At 39.1% G+C, this 12,453-nt stretch overlaps 1 protein-coding gene across 14 annotated transcripts in view; it reads right to left on the bottom strand.

Moving 5' to 3' along the window:
* ZNF536 (zinc finger protein 536) overlaps positions 1-12,453 on the bottom strand; it is a 615,457-nt gene that overhangs the window by 578,143 nt on the left and 24,861 nt on the right. The window lies entirely within an intron of this gene.

Raw genomic sequence — 12,453 nt, 5'->3', positions numbered from 1 at the left:
AAATACTGTGAAGTAACATATACATATCTGGGCTGTGGGGTTTACAAAGCCTCAACCTCCCTCAGTCCCCTTCCTACTCAATGCCTTCAGAGCTTTATCCTCCTGATGTTAATCAGCCAAGAACAAAATATCAGAGGAGACTGTTTGTTGCTGCATATTTCTTCCTTGCTTATCCTGACTCACCAACAATTCCCTTCTGTAAATCTTTAACCCAAATGTACACACAATCTTGTGTCTCTGTGTCTCTGCAGACAGAGAGCTAGTTGCACCCTACAATCCCTGATGAAATTTGTATTGACTCCAAAATCAAAAGTAATGAGAAGAAAATTGGTTCCCGGCCTGACCCGACAGTTGCAGACTGCCCTCCTGAAGTTGCAGGGGGAAAAATAAAAACAACTATTTTAAAATTGTCTCCAGATTTCAATTAATGGTATATAGACTAAGCCCCATCCTCCCATGATCAGTGTGATCAGAGGATAAAATTATAGGAGTTATACTAAATTCATTATTATAATAATATCAGGCATTTATGCAGCCCCTTCTATACTGGAGCATACCAAATTGCCTTCCCAATCTGTGAAACATAGGCAATAAGACAGTGAAGGTCCCCAAGAAGACTGGCTCCTTCTTGCCATGGATTCCGTGTATGCTTCAGTGTGCGACTCTGAACACATGTGAAATTGTCAGACATGAATTCAATGATGGAGCCCTGATTCTTCTGGGGTAGAATGACATTTTGGTAAATGGCTCCATTTTCTGAATAGTTTTCAGTCCGGGGAGTGCCAAAGCCCTAATGCCTTTTTTCTCCCATCAAGCTTTTCACACCATAAGCTCACAACACGCTAATAATAGTCATAAGACTATTAATATTTTTAAAGCAACATAGAGGAACCGTCTCCTTTTGAATGAAAGATGATATATCCCCATCTTCTATCACTGCCCCTATCTTGAGCAAAAATGCAAATTATGCCACTCGGTGCTAAATTATGCTAGATATTTCATAATGTGAATTAATACCCACTGGAGACTAGGCTGAGATCATCAAACTCATTTCACATAAGACAACGAATTTAACCACCCATGACTCAATGAGCAAGAAGTTAACATGGTATCAAGCAACACCAATCACTCTAAGGTGGATTGTTTTTAAGGAAAATACCCAATTTAAGGACATGTCATTCCTATTGCTTATATGTATGTGCCCTGTTTAAAAAAAAAAAAAACTTCCCCTGATTTCACCAGATGGCAGAATATATAATATTCAGGCTTTCAGTTCAGATGATGAGAGAAATCATTTGTATGGAAGATCCTGTTACATTTATTTACCATCATCTCGAATGCCCAACATGTTCTATTTAAAAAGTAAAAAACCTTCTTTTTGCACTGATGTGCTAACAAAAATGACGGTGTTTAGCTGCTTGGGAAAATCGGCACATTTGGGAAACTGACCCTCTGCCAGCTGAAACAAAGGTCTCCTTTTAAATCTGTATGGGATGGTCCACACCCCCCAGAGAAGGTTTGGCTGATTCGCTTGTGCAAACCCAGAATTATCAAATATGAAGACGAGTCGGTAAAAATCAAAGGGACTCAACAGTGCAATACCAAGTGTACCCTTAATACATTTGAACAATAACGCATGCTGTGTTCCTTCTCTGGAATAACATCATCCATATGAATCCTAGGAATGTAGTATATCTGACAGTTTCTCTCACCCACCCATAACATTCTTTCCTGTCTCATTGTAGCTGGCAAAAAAGAATTCTGTAATTGAGTGGTACAGAACATGTGCCCTCCCTACTAGAAGATGACAGATGGATTATAAAAACTTCAAAGCAGAGCATTTGGAGCACCAGGGGAGAGATAGTGGGTATTTGAACTCTCAGTCTTTACCCAGGAGACAATGGCCCGCTGACATGGTGCATATATCAAGGAATGGTGTAACTAGATAGACATAATCTTTCTTTTCTCTAAGTATTTAACATTCTGTTAGGAACAAGTTTCAGCCAAGCTAAAGTGCACCTCATCTTAATACTAATCATCAGAGCCTGATGGCTACATGCCCCCTTTTTTCAATTTTGGTTGTCGGCCCTTTGCAAACTGATTTTTTTTTAAGTAACAAGGATAGCCTCTGCATTTGAAAAAAAAAAAATTAGAAGCAGAGGGGGAGGAAAAGTTTAAATGAAATGACAGTTTGGACTTAGCACCTTTGGGGATTCACTAATCTGATGAGGTCTTGAACACAGATGACTAGCTGCTTCCCTGGCCTGTGACTAAGTGAGGCTTCACACACAGAGCCTGCAGTCCACATGTCTGTGTGTGTGTCTCTCTCTCTCTCTCTCTCTCTCTCTCTCTCTCTCTCTCTCTCTCTCTCTCTCTCTCTCTCTCTCTCTCTCTCTCTCTCTCTCTCTCTCTCTCTCTCCTCTTCTCTTTTTTTCTCTCTTCTCTGACTGACCAGCACTTCAGCCCCACTGCTATGACTCACCTGAGTCACGCTGTAGCTGCCACAGTGAGGCCATGAAGAGAGGGTACTAATTGTTATCTCTCTGCCTGAATTCTAGTAGCCACACTCCCTCCCCTTCACAAAAGCAGGATTTGGGGAAATACCCACAGCTGTGGAATAAAGGCCTCTACCCCCGCCAAACTTCCGGCTTAGTTTTCTAGCTGCAAAGTACAATGAAAACAAAGGAGTGAGTTAAGCAATTTTTAAGTCATTTTTCTTTAGCCCAGCTCAAACTGTGCTGGTCAATGGGGTGGGGAGGAAGTTAGAATATCAGAACAGAGCTCGCTAGTGAGCACACAGCCTTAAATATGTTTAATATATCTGGAATACCTGGCAAAAGTCACCCCAACTCTCAGGAATATCACTCTGTGCTAATGTTCAAAGAGTAAAATTACTTGAGTTGATGTGATGAATTATAATACCCCAAAATCCTTAAATTTTCTATGTCTCTTAAAATTTTGATAGAGACATAAAATGGCTTATAGAATTCTAATTATAGCAACAGACTTCAAAAATGTCTCAATGTCAGAGATTAGTGAATCAAAGGCACATTCTAAAAATCAATTCCTCCTTCTGAATATTAACCATATTTATCATTCACCCCACCCCCAACACCAGCTACCATTCTTGTGCCACATCTCCATGGACCACGAAGAGCTCTTCCCTAGGATTAATTTACTGATAGCAAGGAGACCCTCCTTTTACAACGGTTGAATTTACAATTCGTAGCAGAGTGACATGGGCAAGATGGGACACTGAGGTCAGTAATGACCTGTATTAAAATGAATAATAATACTCATTTTATAGCATATTGCTCATTGTTAATACTATTATTATTTTGTTCTCAATTTTATGGAATGCAGATATTATTAATATTCTAGTCAACATTATTATTAATACTATTTTAGTAATAGTTTTCTCCTTTCTCACAAGTATTAAATGGTAAACTTTTAAAATAGTGAGTTAATAATAAATTGTTTAGAGAATTTATTCAAAGTCCCAAGTCACCTAACAAATGGAGAGAATCAGTTCTGAGGAGTTAGAAAACCAGGACTGAAGATTCCTTCCTTCATTTATACTATTTCTACACTGGTCAGTAAAATGCATTTGTTGAAAAAACACTTGAGAGAATATAATGTTACATATAATGGTTAACATTTATGTTATCACTTGAAGACTTGCAAACCCCTGCCCATATTTCATTTGACCTGGCCTTCTTGCCAAAAACTGGGGCAGGGGAAAGTCTTTATTTTGCAATTTATGTCCTTTTAACTATATAGATGCTATAAAAATTTTAGCCACTAACTAGCTGATAACTTCAGGTAACTCATTTAAATTTTCGGAGCCTCAGTTTCCTCATTTGTTAAAGGGGGTGAAAATATTTGCACTATCTTTCTCATTGAGAGGAAATCATGAATGAAGTGAAATTAGAAAGGGTAAAGAGCTGTGGAACCTGAAGGCACCATCAAAATGTAAGCTATGATGGCAATGTTTGGATCGATGCATTAAGAAGATTACTGTGGCTGCATTTGTATAGGATGGATTAGAGAGGAGAGAGAAATTCCAGGCAAGGAGATCAGTTGGAGTTTGCTACAGTTGTCCAGTGGTGAGGAGGGCCCCAGTTAGGAGGAGGTGGCAGTGGGACTGTGAAGGGAGCATAGATGGGAGACATACCAGAGTTAAAGGCAATAAGAAATAGGAAAGTCTTCATTTTTCTCATTTTTTTGGAAATAGTGAATTCAGTTCAATTAATAGTCTTTCATTAAGCAGCTACCTACAAGGTATAAGGCACTATAGTAGGTCAGGAAATACAAAGACAAAGATGAAAAACAGTACCTGCCCTCAAGTAGTTTAGGATTGATTATGACCATGGCACAAAAGTGAGGAATCAAAGAAAACTTTTTTGTGGGGCGCTGAGGGGAAGAGGGCTTTTTAAAATCTAATAGTTGGTTTGTTTATAGCTACAAACAATCAAAGTCTTCATAGTTTGGGATTTGGCTGTGTCTACACAGTTCAAAGAAGAGTAGATCCAGCATCCTTATGGAGGGTCTCTGATAGTAAGTCAATGCCAAGAGAATCTTCAAAACATGAGTTGGGGCCTGAATCTCTGGATTAGCTATTGGCTAATCCACACAAAACAATTAGTCACCACTACTCTGGGGTATGTAGATCCTATCTTTATCACCCTGAGAGTCTTTTCACTGGCTCTCCTGAGGAGAGATTCAAATTAAGGTTACTGGAGAGTCAATGGCCAGGGTCCCAGCAGAAGTCTTTAGAAAAACTTCCCAAACATCCCTAGAGATCTCCACTCCAATCATTAATACTAGTTCATCAATCTAATGAATATTTGTTTGTTTTGCAATAGAGCACAATTTTTATCAATTTGACTTTGAAACAAAACTATAAAATCACAGAACTGTAAGGCATTAAATGGGACATTGTTTAGCTAGAACAGGCACTGTTGACAATAATTCCTATAACTCGTTCTCTAAATATTTTTTATAAATTTAATTGGTTTACTGTATTTGAAATTTTTCTCTTAACCTAAAAAATAATAAGACCAATAGACTGATATTTTTACCCAAGACGATGAGGAACCCAATAGGCTTTAGTATATAAACTGCATAGAAGTATAATGATCCTTGCCTGGTTGAATAGCAATAAATATTTTCATTATATCCTCTCCAATCCAACCCAACAAACATTTATTAAGTGTGAATTATAAGCTAATATTATGCTAGGCTCTGAAAAGACAAAGGCAGAATAAAAATATTTCTTGTCCTCAAAGGGCTTACATTCTATTCTGGGAATATGATATGTCAGTCATTAAGTATGGACAGAATACTTTGAGGAAAGATTTTGTTATGCATATTAGTGAAGAGTAGCAAAGTGATGTATCATTTAAAGCCACATGTGATACAAACTCATCTTTATTTACCTTCAGATTGCACACATACAATTAACATTCTTGCAGTACTCACCTTCCTTACTTTCAATCTCTCAAGTGTTCCTAAAGTTGTGTTCTATTCTAAATGGCCCACTCTTAAGAACCAGCAATGGAAACAGGCAGCACCAGCTTGCTACAAAATAACCAATTCTCTCCATTGCTTGTGATTGAATATTCAGCTGAAATATATGGGATCCATCCCTAGATGTTGATTCAGTGTGGAATGGTGAAAAGAATACTGGAGAAGTACTTAACTTCTGGGTTCCAGCTCCAGCTGGGCCACTTACTACTGAGACTTTGACTCCTCCTTTCTAGATTAGTGACTGCTACTCTCAGACTATTATTTTAGGAAACTCCCAGCCATCCTTCACTTCCCTCCTTCCTCTCTGGCCACAACTTCTCTGTCATCCTTGCCAACAGCCTTGCTTGCTCTTTCCTCTCTCCTCTCCAGTACTAAAACAATAAACCATGAATTATGATCCCATCAAGTCTGCCATTGTTCCTGGATAGACTATGTCAATCTGCTCCATTCATCACCCCATAACTTTCCAGACCAAAGTGTCCCTCCTTGACCACCACTCTCCTAAGCATGCTGTCTCCTCCATTAGAATGTAAACTTTTTTAGGGTAAGGATTATCTTTGCTTTTGTACTTGCATTGGTCAGTGCTTTGCAGATGCAAAATGCTTAATAAATGCATTTTTTCATCATTCATTTTTGCCTAAGACTCAGTTTCCTCATTTGTAAAATGATGACATTGGACTAGATGACCTCCACTTCTAGCTATAAGATTCTATGATTCTGGGTCAAGAGAATGATGTTCCAAGAATCTTTAGATCTGACACCCAAACACATACCTAAATAGCTGACTGAGACCAAAGCTCAGCAATTTCATTTTTGTCACCAGTGCTTCCCTTAATACCTACTGTGAGAAGACCCTTAAAAAGTCCCTTCATCTGTGGTTAAAGGGCAAGGATCCTGACAGCATCATCATAGGTCCAAATAAACCATGAAGCTTCACGAGGATTCATTTCAGAACATTCCATCATAGAACTTAATGAGTCCTGTCAGGAACTTTGCAGTGACCCTAAAGGCAAACAGCTGCCCTGCAGCATGCTAAAGATGCATTTGCTTTGTCACACACTACTGTTCTGTCCAAGAGTTCTCCTGGGATAGGTCACAACCATGTGGATAAGCCTTTATATCACCCATTAGCATATACATTTTTTTCCTCCATAAAACACGGACTTTTGTGCCAACGAGAAGGGAAAAGGGGAGAAGGACTAGGATCTTTGAAGGAGGCCTGTCGCTAGAAACCCTTTTTAAAGTGCATTTTCATCTTTTCTTTTTACAGTGATCTTCTGCCATGGTGGAATGTAAACACGGCAGGAATAGACAGAATCGCGAATTAAGGATTTGGATGTCTTCCTTTAGAAGTAATCTTCAAAGAATGTGCATCCCAAACATCAGAGTGACTCGACAAGAGCTGGAGCTGCTAGCAGGCTGCATGTAAAACTGTACGGGTCACACCTATTATTACCAGTTGGGTCCTGAATTGCTTTTCAAAATCAATAGAAAACATGTTCTTGTCTCATCTATTTGGCAAGACAGTGGGCTTGGGAAGAGCTATCTTCAGTGGAAGGAGAAAAAGCAGTGTAAAGGATGTCCCTAAGAATATTGCCACATTTAGCATCTACTTCAGCCAGTATGCCAGAAGTGAGAGCCACAGAAGCCAGGAAATCATTCCAAACCTTCAGAGGTTGTCCTGGGACTAAATCCTTGGAGGGCTGACGAATGGAGAGAGGGCAACAGTTTCTGAATTGTATCCATCCCTATCCTGAATTGGGCCAGAATCTCCCAATGAAATATAAAGATATAAAGCATAGTCCCCAAATTTACTACTCCTCTGCTGTGACCAAATGTAACCAGACCATTGTCCATGAAAATCAGTGTTTTATACCAGCTTAATATTAATATTCATGTATTTGGGGAAGGAGATACAGATTTGGGGGTTTTGTTTTTTTTTCAGAATTATAGATTTAGATTAAGTAGAAGAAAATCTAGAGGATAATTAATCCAAAATCCTTCTTTTACAGCTTTTAAAGCCTTTCACTTGATCCCAGCCTATCTTTCCAATCCAGTTGGACCTTACTCCTTCCACACTCTGTGATCCAACCACATTGGCTTCTCTCTGTTCCTTACACATCACACTCTACCTCCTGACTCAATGACTTTACAATGGCTATCCTCCAAGCCTGGAATTCACTCCCTCCTGACTTTTGCTTCACAGAATCTATCCCTTCCTTTGAAATGCAGTTCAAGCACCACTTTTTCTATTAATTCTTTCCTGAAACCACCCACCAAACTACCATTGCTATCCTTTCCAAACTACTTTGTCTTAAACTATTTTATTTTTACTTGTATTTATTCTCATTATTCTATACATATACTCATATAGTTACTTATCTTCCTCATTCACATATAAGATCCTTACAAGTAGATATCATTTTATTCATTGCATTTGTATCCCCTTGGCATATAGTAGGTGCTTAATTAATGCTTTCTGATTACTTGATTGATTGATAGGTGAAGCAAATGAAAACTGGAAACATCGAGTGATTTGTTCAAAGTCATATAGGTAGGAAAAAGGCAGAACAATTTGAGCCCAGATTTCCTAATTCCAAATTCATCGTTCTTTTCACTGTACAAACATAAGTGAATAAGCATTTATTAAGTTCCTATTTATGGGCTAGGCACTATGATAAAGACTGGGGATACAAAGAAAGGTTAAAAAAAAAAAAACAACCCCAGTCCCTGGCCTCTAAGATCTCCCAGTCTAATGAGGGAGACGACACGTACACAGTAAGACACACCATCAAAGGGATCTGTGGCTATAAGAAAATGTGCTCGTCGATGTAATGGAACATCCCTAAATCTCAAAGCAAAAGTCACAGAATCAGCTGCACCTGATTCTACAAAGTCTAAGCAACAGGACAATTCTTAGGATTAGATGTGTACGAAGAAGTGAAAAGGCAAACACAGAATGATAGTGAAAATACATCAATTATGTACAATGAACAATCTAGGAGAAGTTAAAACCCCGACATGGTATCAAATTGAGGATTTTTATGAAATACCAACTTAGTACTTAGCGCTAACCTCTCCTGCCAGCTATCAAAAGAAAAAAAAGCAGAAGAACAAAAAGGAAGGGCTATCCATTCACTGAAAAGTCTTCCTTGTCAGGAAATGAAATCTAATAGGCATTGGAGGAAAACAGCCTCTCATAACTAATGCTGGCAAAGGTCAAAAGTCAAACATACCTGTGGCAGCTTTAATAACACCTTGTCCTGTTTGTTCCATTGGGAGATTATGAAGAGATCGTCTAACTTCTATGGAATGTGAAGTTTCTATGATTAAAGTTAAGGAGATCCTTCCCTCTCTATCACATATGTTGACTGATTACCTCAGGAACAGCTTATATCTTTCAAGAATATCTGCCTTCTGAAGATATATTAGCCTGCCCTGCCCTACCCTGCCTCATTTATTGGCTTTTCTTGAAAATGTTGCGAATTCTTAAAAATCACTTGCAAGCTTTTCTATAAATTACAGTCATTCTACTTTCATCTTCTATTTATTTCCTATTTGGTTTGAATTTCAGACACAAAGATTAGGTAACAGAGCCACATGTTGCTTTCGTTTAAAAGGAGCCTGGTCAACCCTGCCCAACTTGCAAACCTGGCCTGCCAGAAACAATTGTCTGAGAGAAACAAAGTGGGGGGAGGTTCAAAAGAATGAATTAAAGAACTTCACCCCCTCAAAGAATCATTCCTAACTTTGCTTTCTACCAGGCAAGCAGAGAAATGGGCTCTACATCTTTATGAGAAAAGGATGCTGGGTGGGGGGAGAAAGGGAAGAGAAAGGATGATCAAACAGAGATTCCAGGGAAGATCTGGCTTGCTGAAAATTGGCTAAGAGAGGCTAAAGGACTGCCATCAAGAGAATTTCAACTAAAACAAGAAGTAAGTGATTAGATTGTCAGTCCATCAGGTTCATAGGTTTAGGGACCAGTGAGGTCATCTAGCCCAAAGCCCTCAGGGAATTAAAGACCTGGCACCAACAGTAAGCAGCAGTTAGGATTTGAAGCCAGGTCCTCTGGCCCCAGAGCCAGGGTTATTTTCAAGAGGACACTTAAATAATTTTCTCTTTCGTTTGTCTCCCATCCTGTTGAATTAAAGTTGTACTTGTCCCCTTCTCCACCTCCATGCTCTATAACTATGGTACAGCTGTTCTATGGGAGGCCATGTTATTAAGACAATCTGGAGAAATAACCTTGCAGAAGACAAGTGATTGCCCCAAGTAACACTCTAACCAGGCAGCACAATTCAACAAATCCATCAGGCATTTACTAGTAATAGCTAGCATCTATTATGGGTAGCTAAGTGGCACGGTGGATAGAGCACTGGGCTTGGAAAGAGGAAGACTCATCCTCATGAGATGAAATCTGGTTTCAGACACTTAATAGCTGTGTGACCCTGAGCAACTCACCCCATCCTGTTTGCCTCAGTTTCCTCATCTGTAAAATAAGCTGAAGAAGGAAATGGCAAACCATTGCAGTATCTTTACCAAGAAAATCCTAAGTTGGGTCGCAAAGAGTCAGACTCAACTGAAACAACTCAATAACAAAAAGCAAAGTACTTTGCATGTTTACTCATTTGATCCTCACAACAACCCTGGGAAGTAGATGCTATTATTACCCCCATTGTACAGATGAGAAAACTAAGGCAGGTAGAAATTAGAAGACTTGCCCAAAGTCACACAACTAGTAAGTGTCTGAAATTTGAATTCATGTCTTCCTGACTTCTATGTCCTGCATTCTTTCCATTTGGCCACCTTGAACAAGCTAGGTGCTGGGAATCCAAATATTATTTTTAAGGGCATAATCCCTGCCTGTACGAGGCTTATTTTAATTTTAAAGAATCATTTGTAACTTGTTCTAATTTTTAAAAAATCTTCTATGGTCAAGAAACCGGTTTTTAGTGAGTTCTGCACTACCCAAAAGTATCAGCTTTCCAGCCTGTCAGTTTGGAGTTATCCATGAGTACAGCCTTAATTTAATTTTTCTTTAATTAGATTGATGTTTTTTCTCACTGTTTGCAAAAACTTGTCCTCTTTAGTCAAAAATGCTGCTGTCTAGTTTCCAAGGATAATATTTCGCAAGAGCCTCAGTAACCAAATGGGAAATGATATTTAGCCTCATTTACTGAGTCCATTCTCCCATTTCATTCATTCATTCAAGTGACGATTGAGCATCTACTATGGGTGCTCATATTATTATCACCTAGTATTGCCCTGTGGGGGGTCTAAAAAGAAACATGAGGTGATCTCTGCCCTTAAAGGACTCACTTTCTAGAAAATACTTTGAATTAAAAGGAACATCTTACTGGATGAACCATCTCACTGTGTAGAGCTGTATACTTATTTTTAGAGCCAGAGGGTCTGGAATCAAATCCTGACTCTGCTGCTAAATCATTGTGTGACCTGGCAAAGTCACTTTAGTTTCTCTACTTCCTCCTCTGTAAAAATGAACATGTTGGACTTCAGCCCTTCCCCTCTCTGGACCTCAGTCTCCTGATCTGTAAAATGAAAGCACTGGGATAGGTTATCTCTCCACTCCCTTCCAGTACTAAATCCCATGATCCTAGATGACGGAAACATAAAAATGAAAGGTTATGAGTATAGATATTACATTATCTTATGTTTATGTAGGAATTATTGGCTGTGGGGTTTCCTTAAGGGGCAGGGGGTGGAAAAGGAGAATTTCAAATACTTTTAGTAAATAGGTCCTTCAAGTTGTATAAGTATCATCAAATATCACAAGCTATGAGCAACTTGTGAAATAGGATGTCACATAGGATGCTATAACGCTATAAAGTCCCTTCCTCCCTGCCCCCCTTCCTGTAATTATTTTCTGTGATTTGAGTATCTCATTGAAGACAGTGGGGTTACTCCACCTCACTCATCAGTCAAATGAGTGGCAACCAATCAGTGCTCCAAGATTGCAATATTCTCTGGGACTCCAGGACTACTCCTCTGCCCAGGATTCTCCCATCAAGTACTTCCAAAGATGAAAACTTAGCACAAGCAACAACTTTTATCCATGTTAATCAAGGCCCCACACAGCTGGCACTCAGCAGTGACAAGGAACCTAACATGAGCACTCCGTGCAGAAAGTACTGATGGGTGAGAGGCCTGGGGATGCCATGTGGCCAGTCCCAGAAAGGGAAAAATAGGCAAGAAAATCAATTTGGCAGCTACTGTAGATTGACTGATATGAGCCCTAAAGGAACAAGCAAAAGTTAACCAAGATCACATCAAGAAGAAGAAGAAGAAAATACTTAATTAGATGGTCATTTCCCCACAAGGGAAAAGGCCTTCTCAGCCAGCAGGCTATGGTCTTACTGAGGAATTGTCTTCTGAGCTTCCATCACAATCAGTCAGCTAGGTTATTGTTAGCCATGATAGGGAAGACTGTCAAAATGATATTTCAGATTAGACCAGTCCATTGAACCCAGTTTTCTGCATGTAACACAAACCAAGGGATGTTTCATAAGAAATCCTCTAAAAGATAGGCATGTGCTCCAAAATTCTGCCACCCCCAATACTGGGCAAATCACTTCACCACCAAGGACCTTTTTCCTCATCTATAAAAATAAGAGAGTTGAACTAGATGACCTCTGAGATCCCTCTCAAAATGTAAGTCCAAATGATTCTAAGATTCTTCTCTTTGTTACTCACAATAGCTCACAGTGTTACTCACAAAAATGTATCCAATCCCCTCTTGAACTAAGTTATTTTTTCAACTGGGGTAGCAACTCTAACCTATTCTAAATCTCTTTAATATTCCCCTTCAGTAGTTCCCAAGAGAAAAGAAAAATAAGAATCTAAAATAAGTAGGGAATGGGAGAGAGAGAGAGAGAGAGAGAGAGAGAGAGAGAGAGAGAGAGAGAG

This window comes from Petaurus breviceps, unplaced genomic scaffold, assembly GCF_028583685.1.
Source record: "Petaurus breviceps papuanus isolate PSGF00001 unplaced genomic scaffold, PetGlider_PUasm1.0 171, whole genome shotgun sequence".
Taxonomy (NCBI): Eukaryota; Metazoa; Chordata; class Mammalia; order Diprotodontia; family Petauridae; genus Petaurus; species Petaurus breviceps.
The sequence above is the reverse complement of the archived record's forward strand: the minus strand, read 5'-3'. Positions and strand labels throughout refer to the sequence as shown.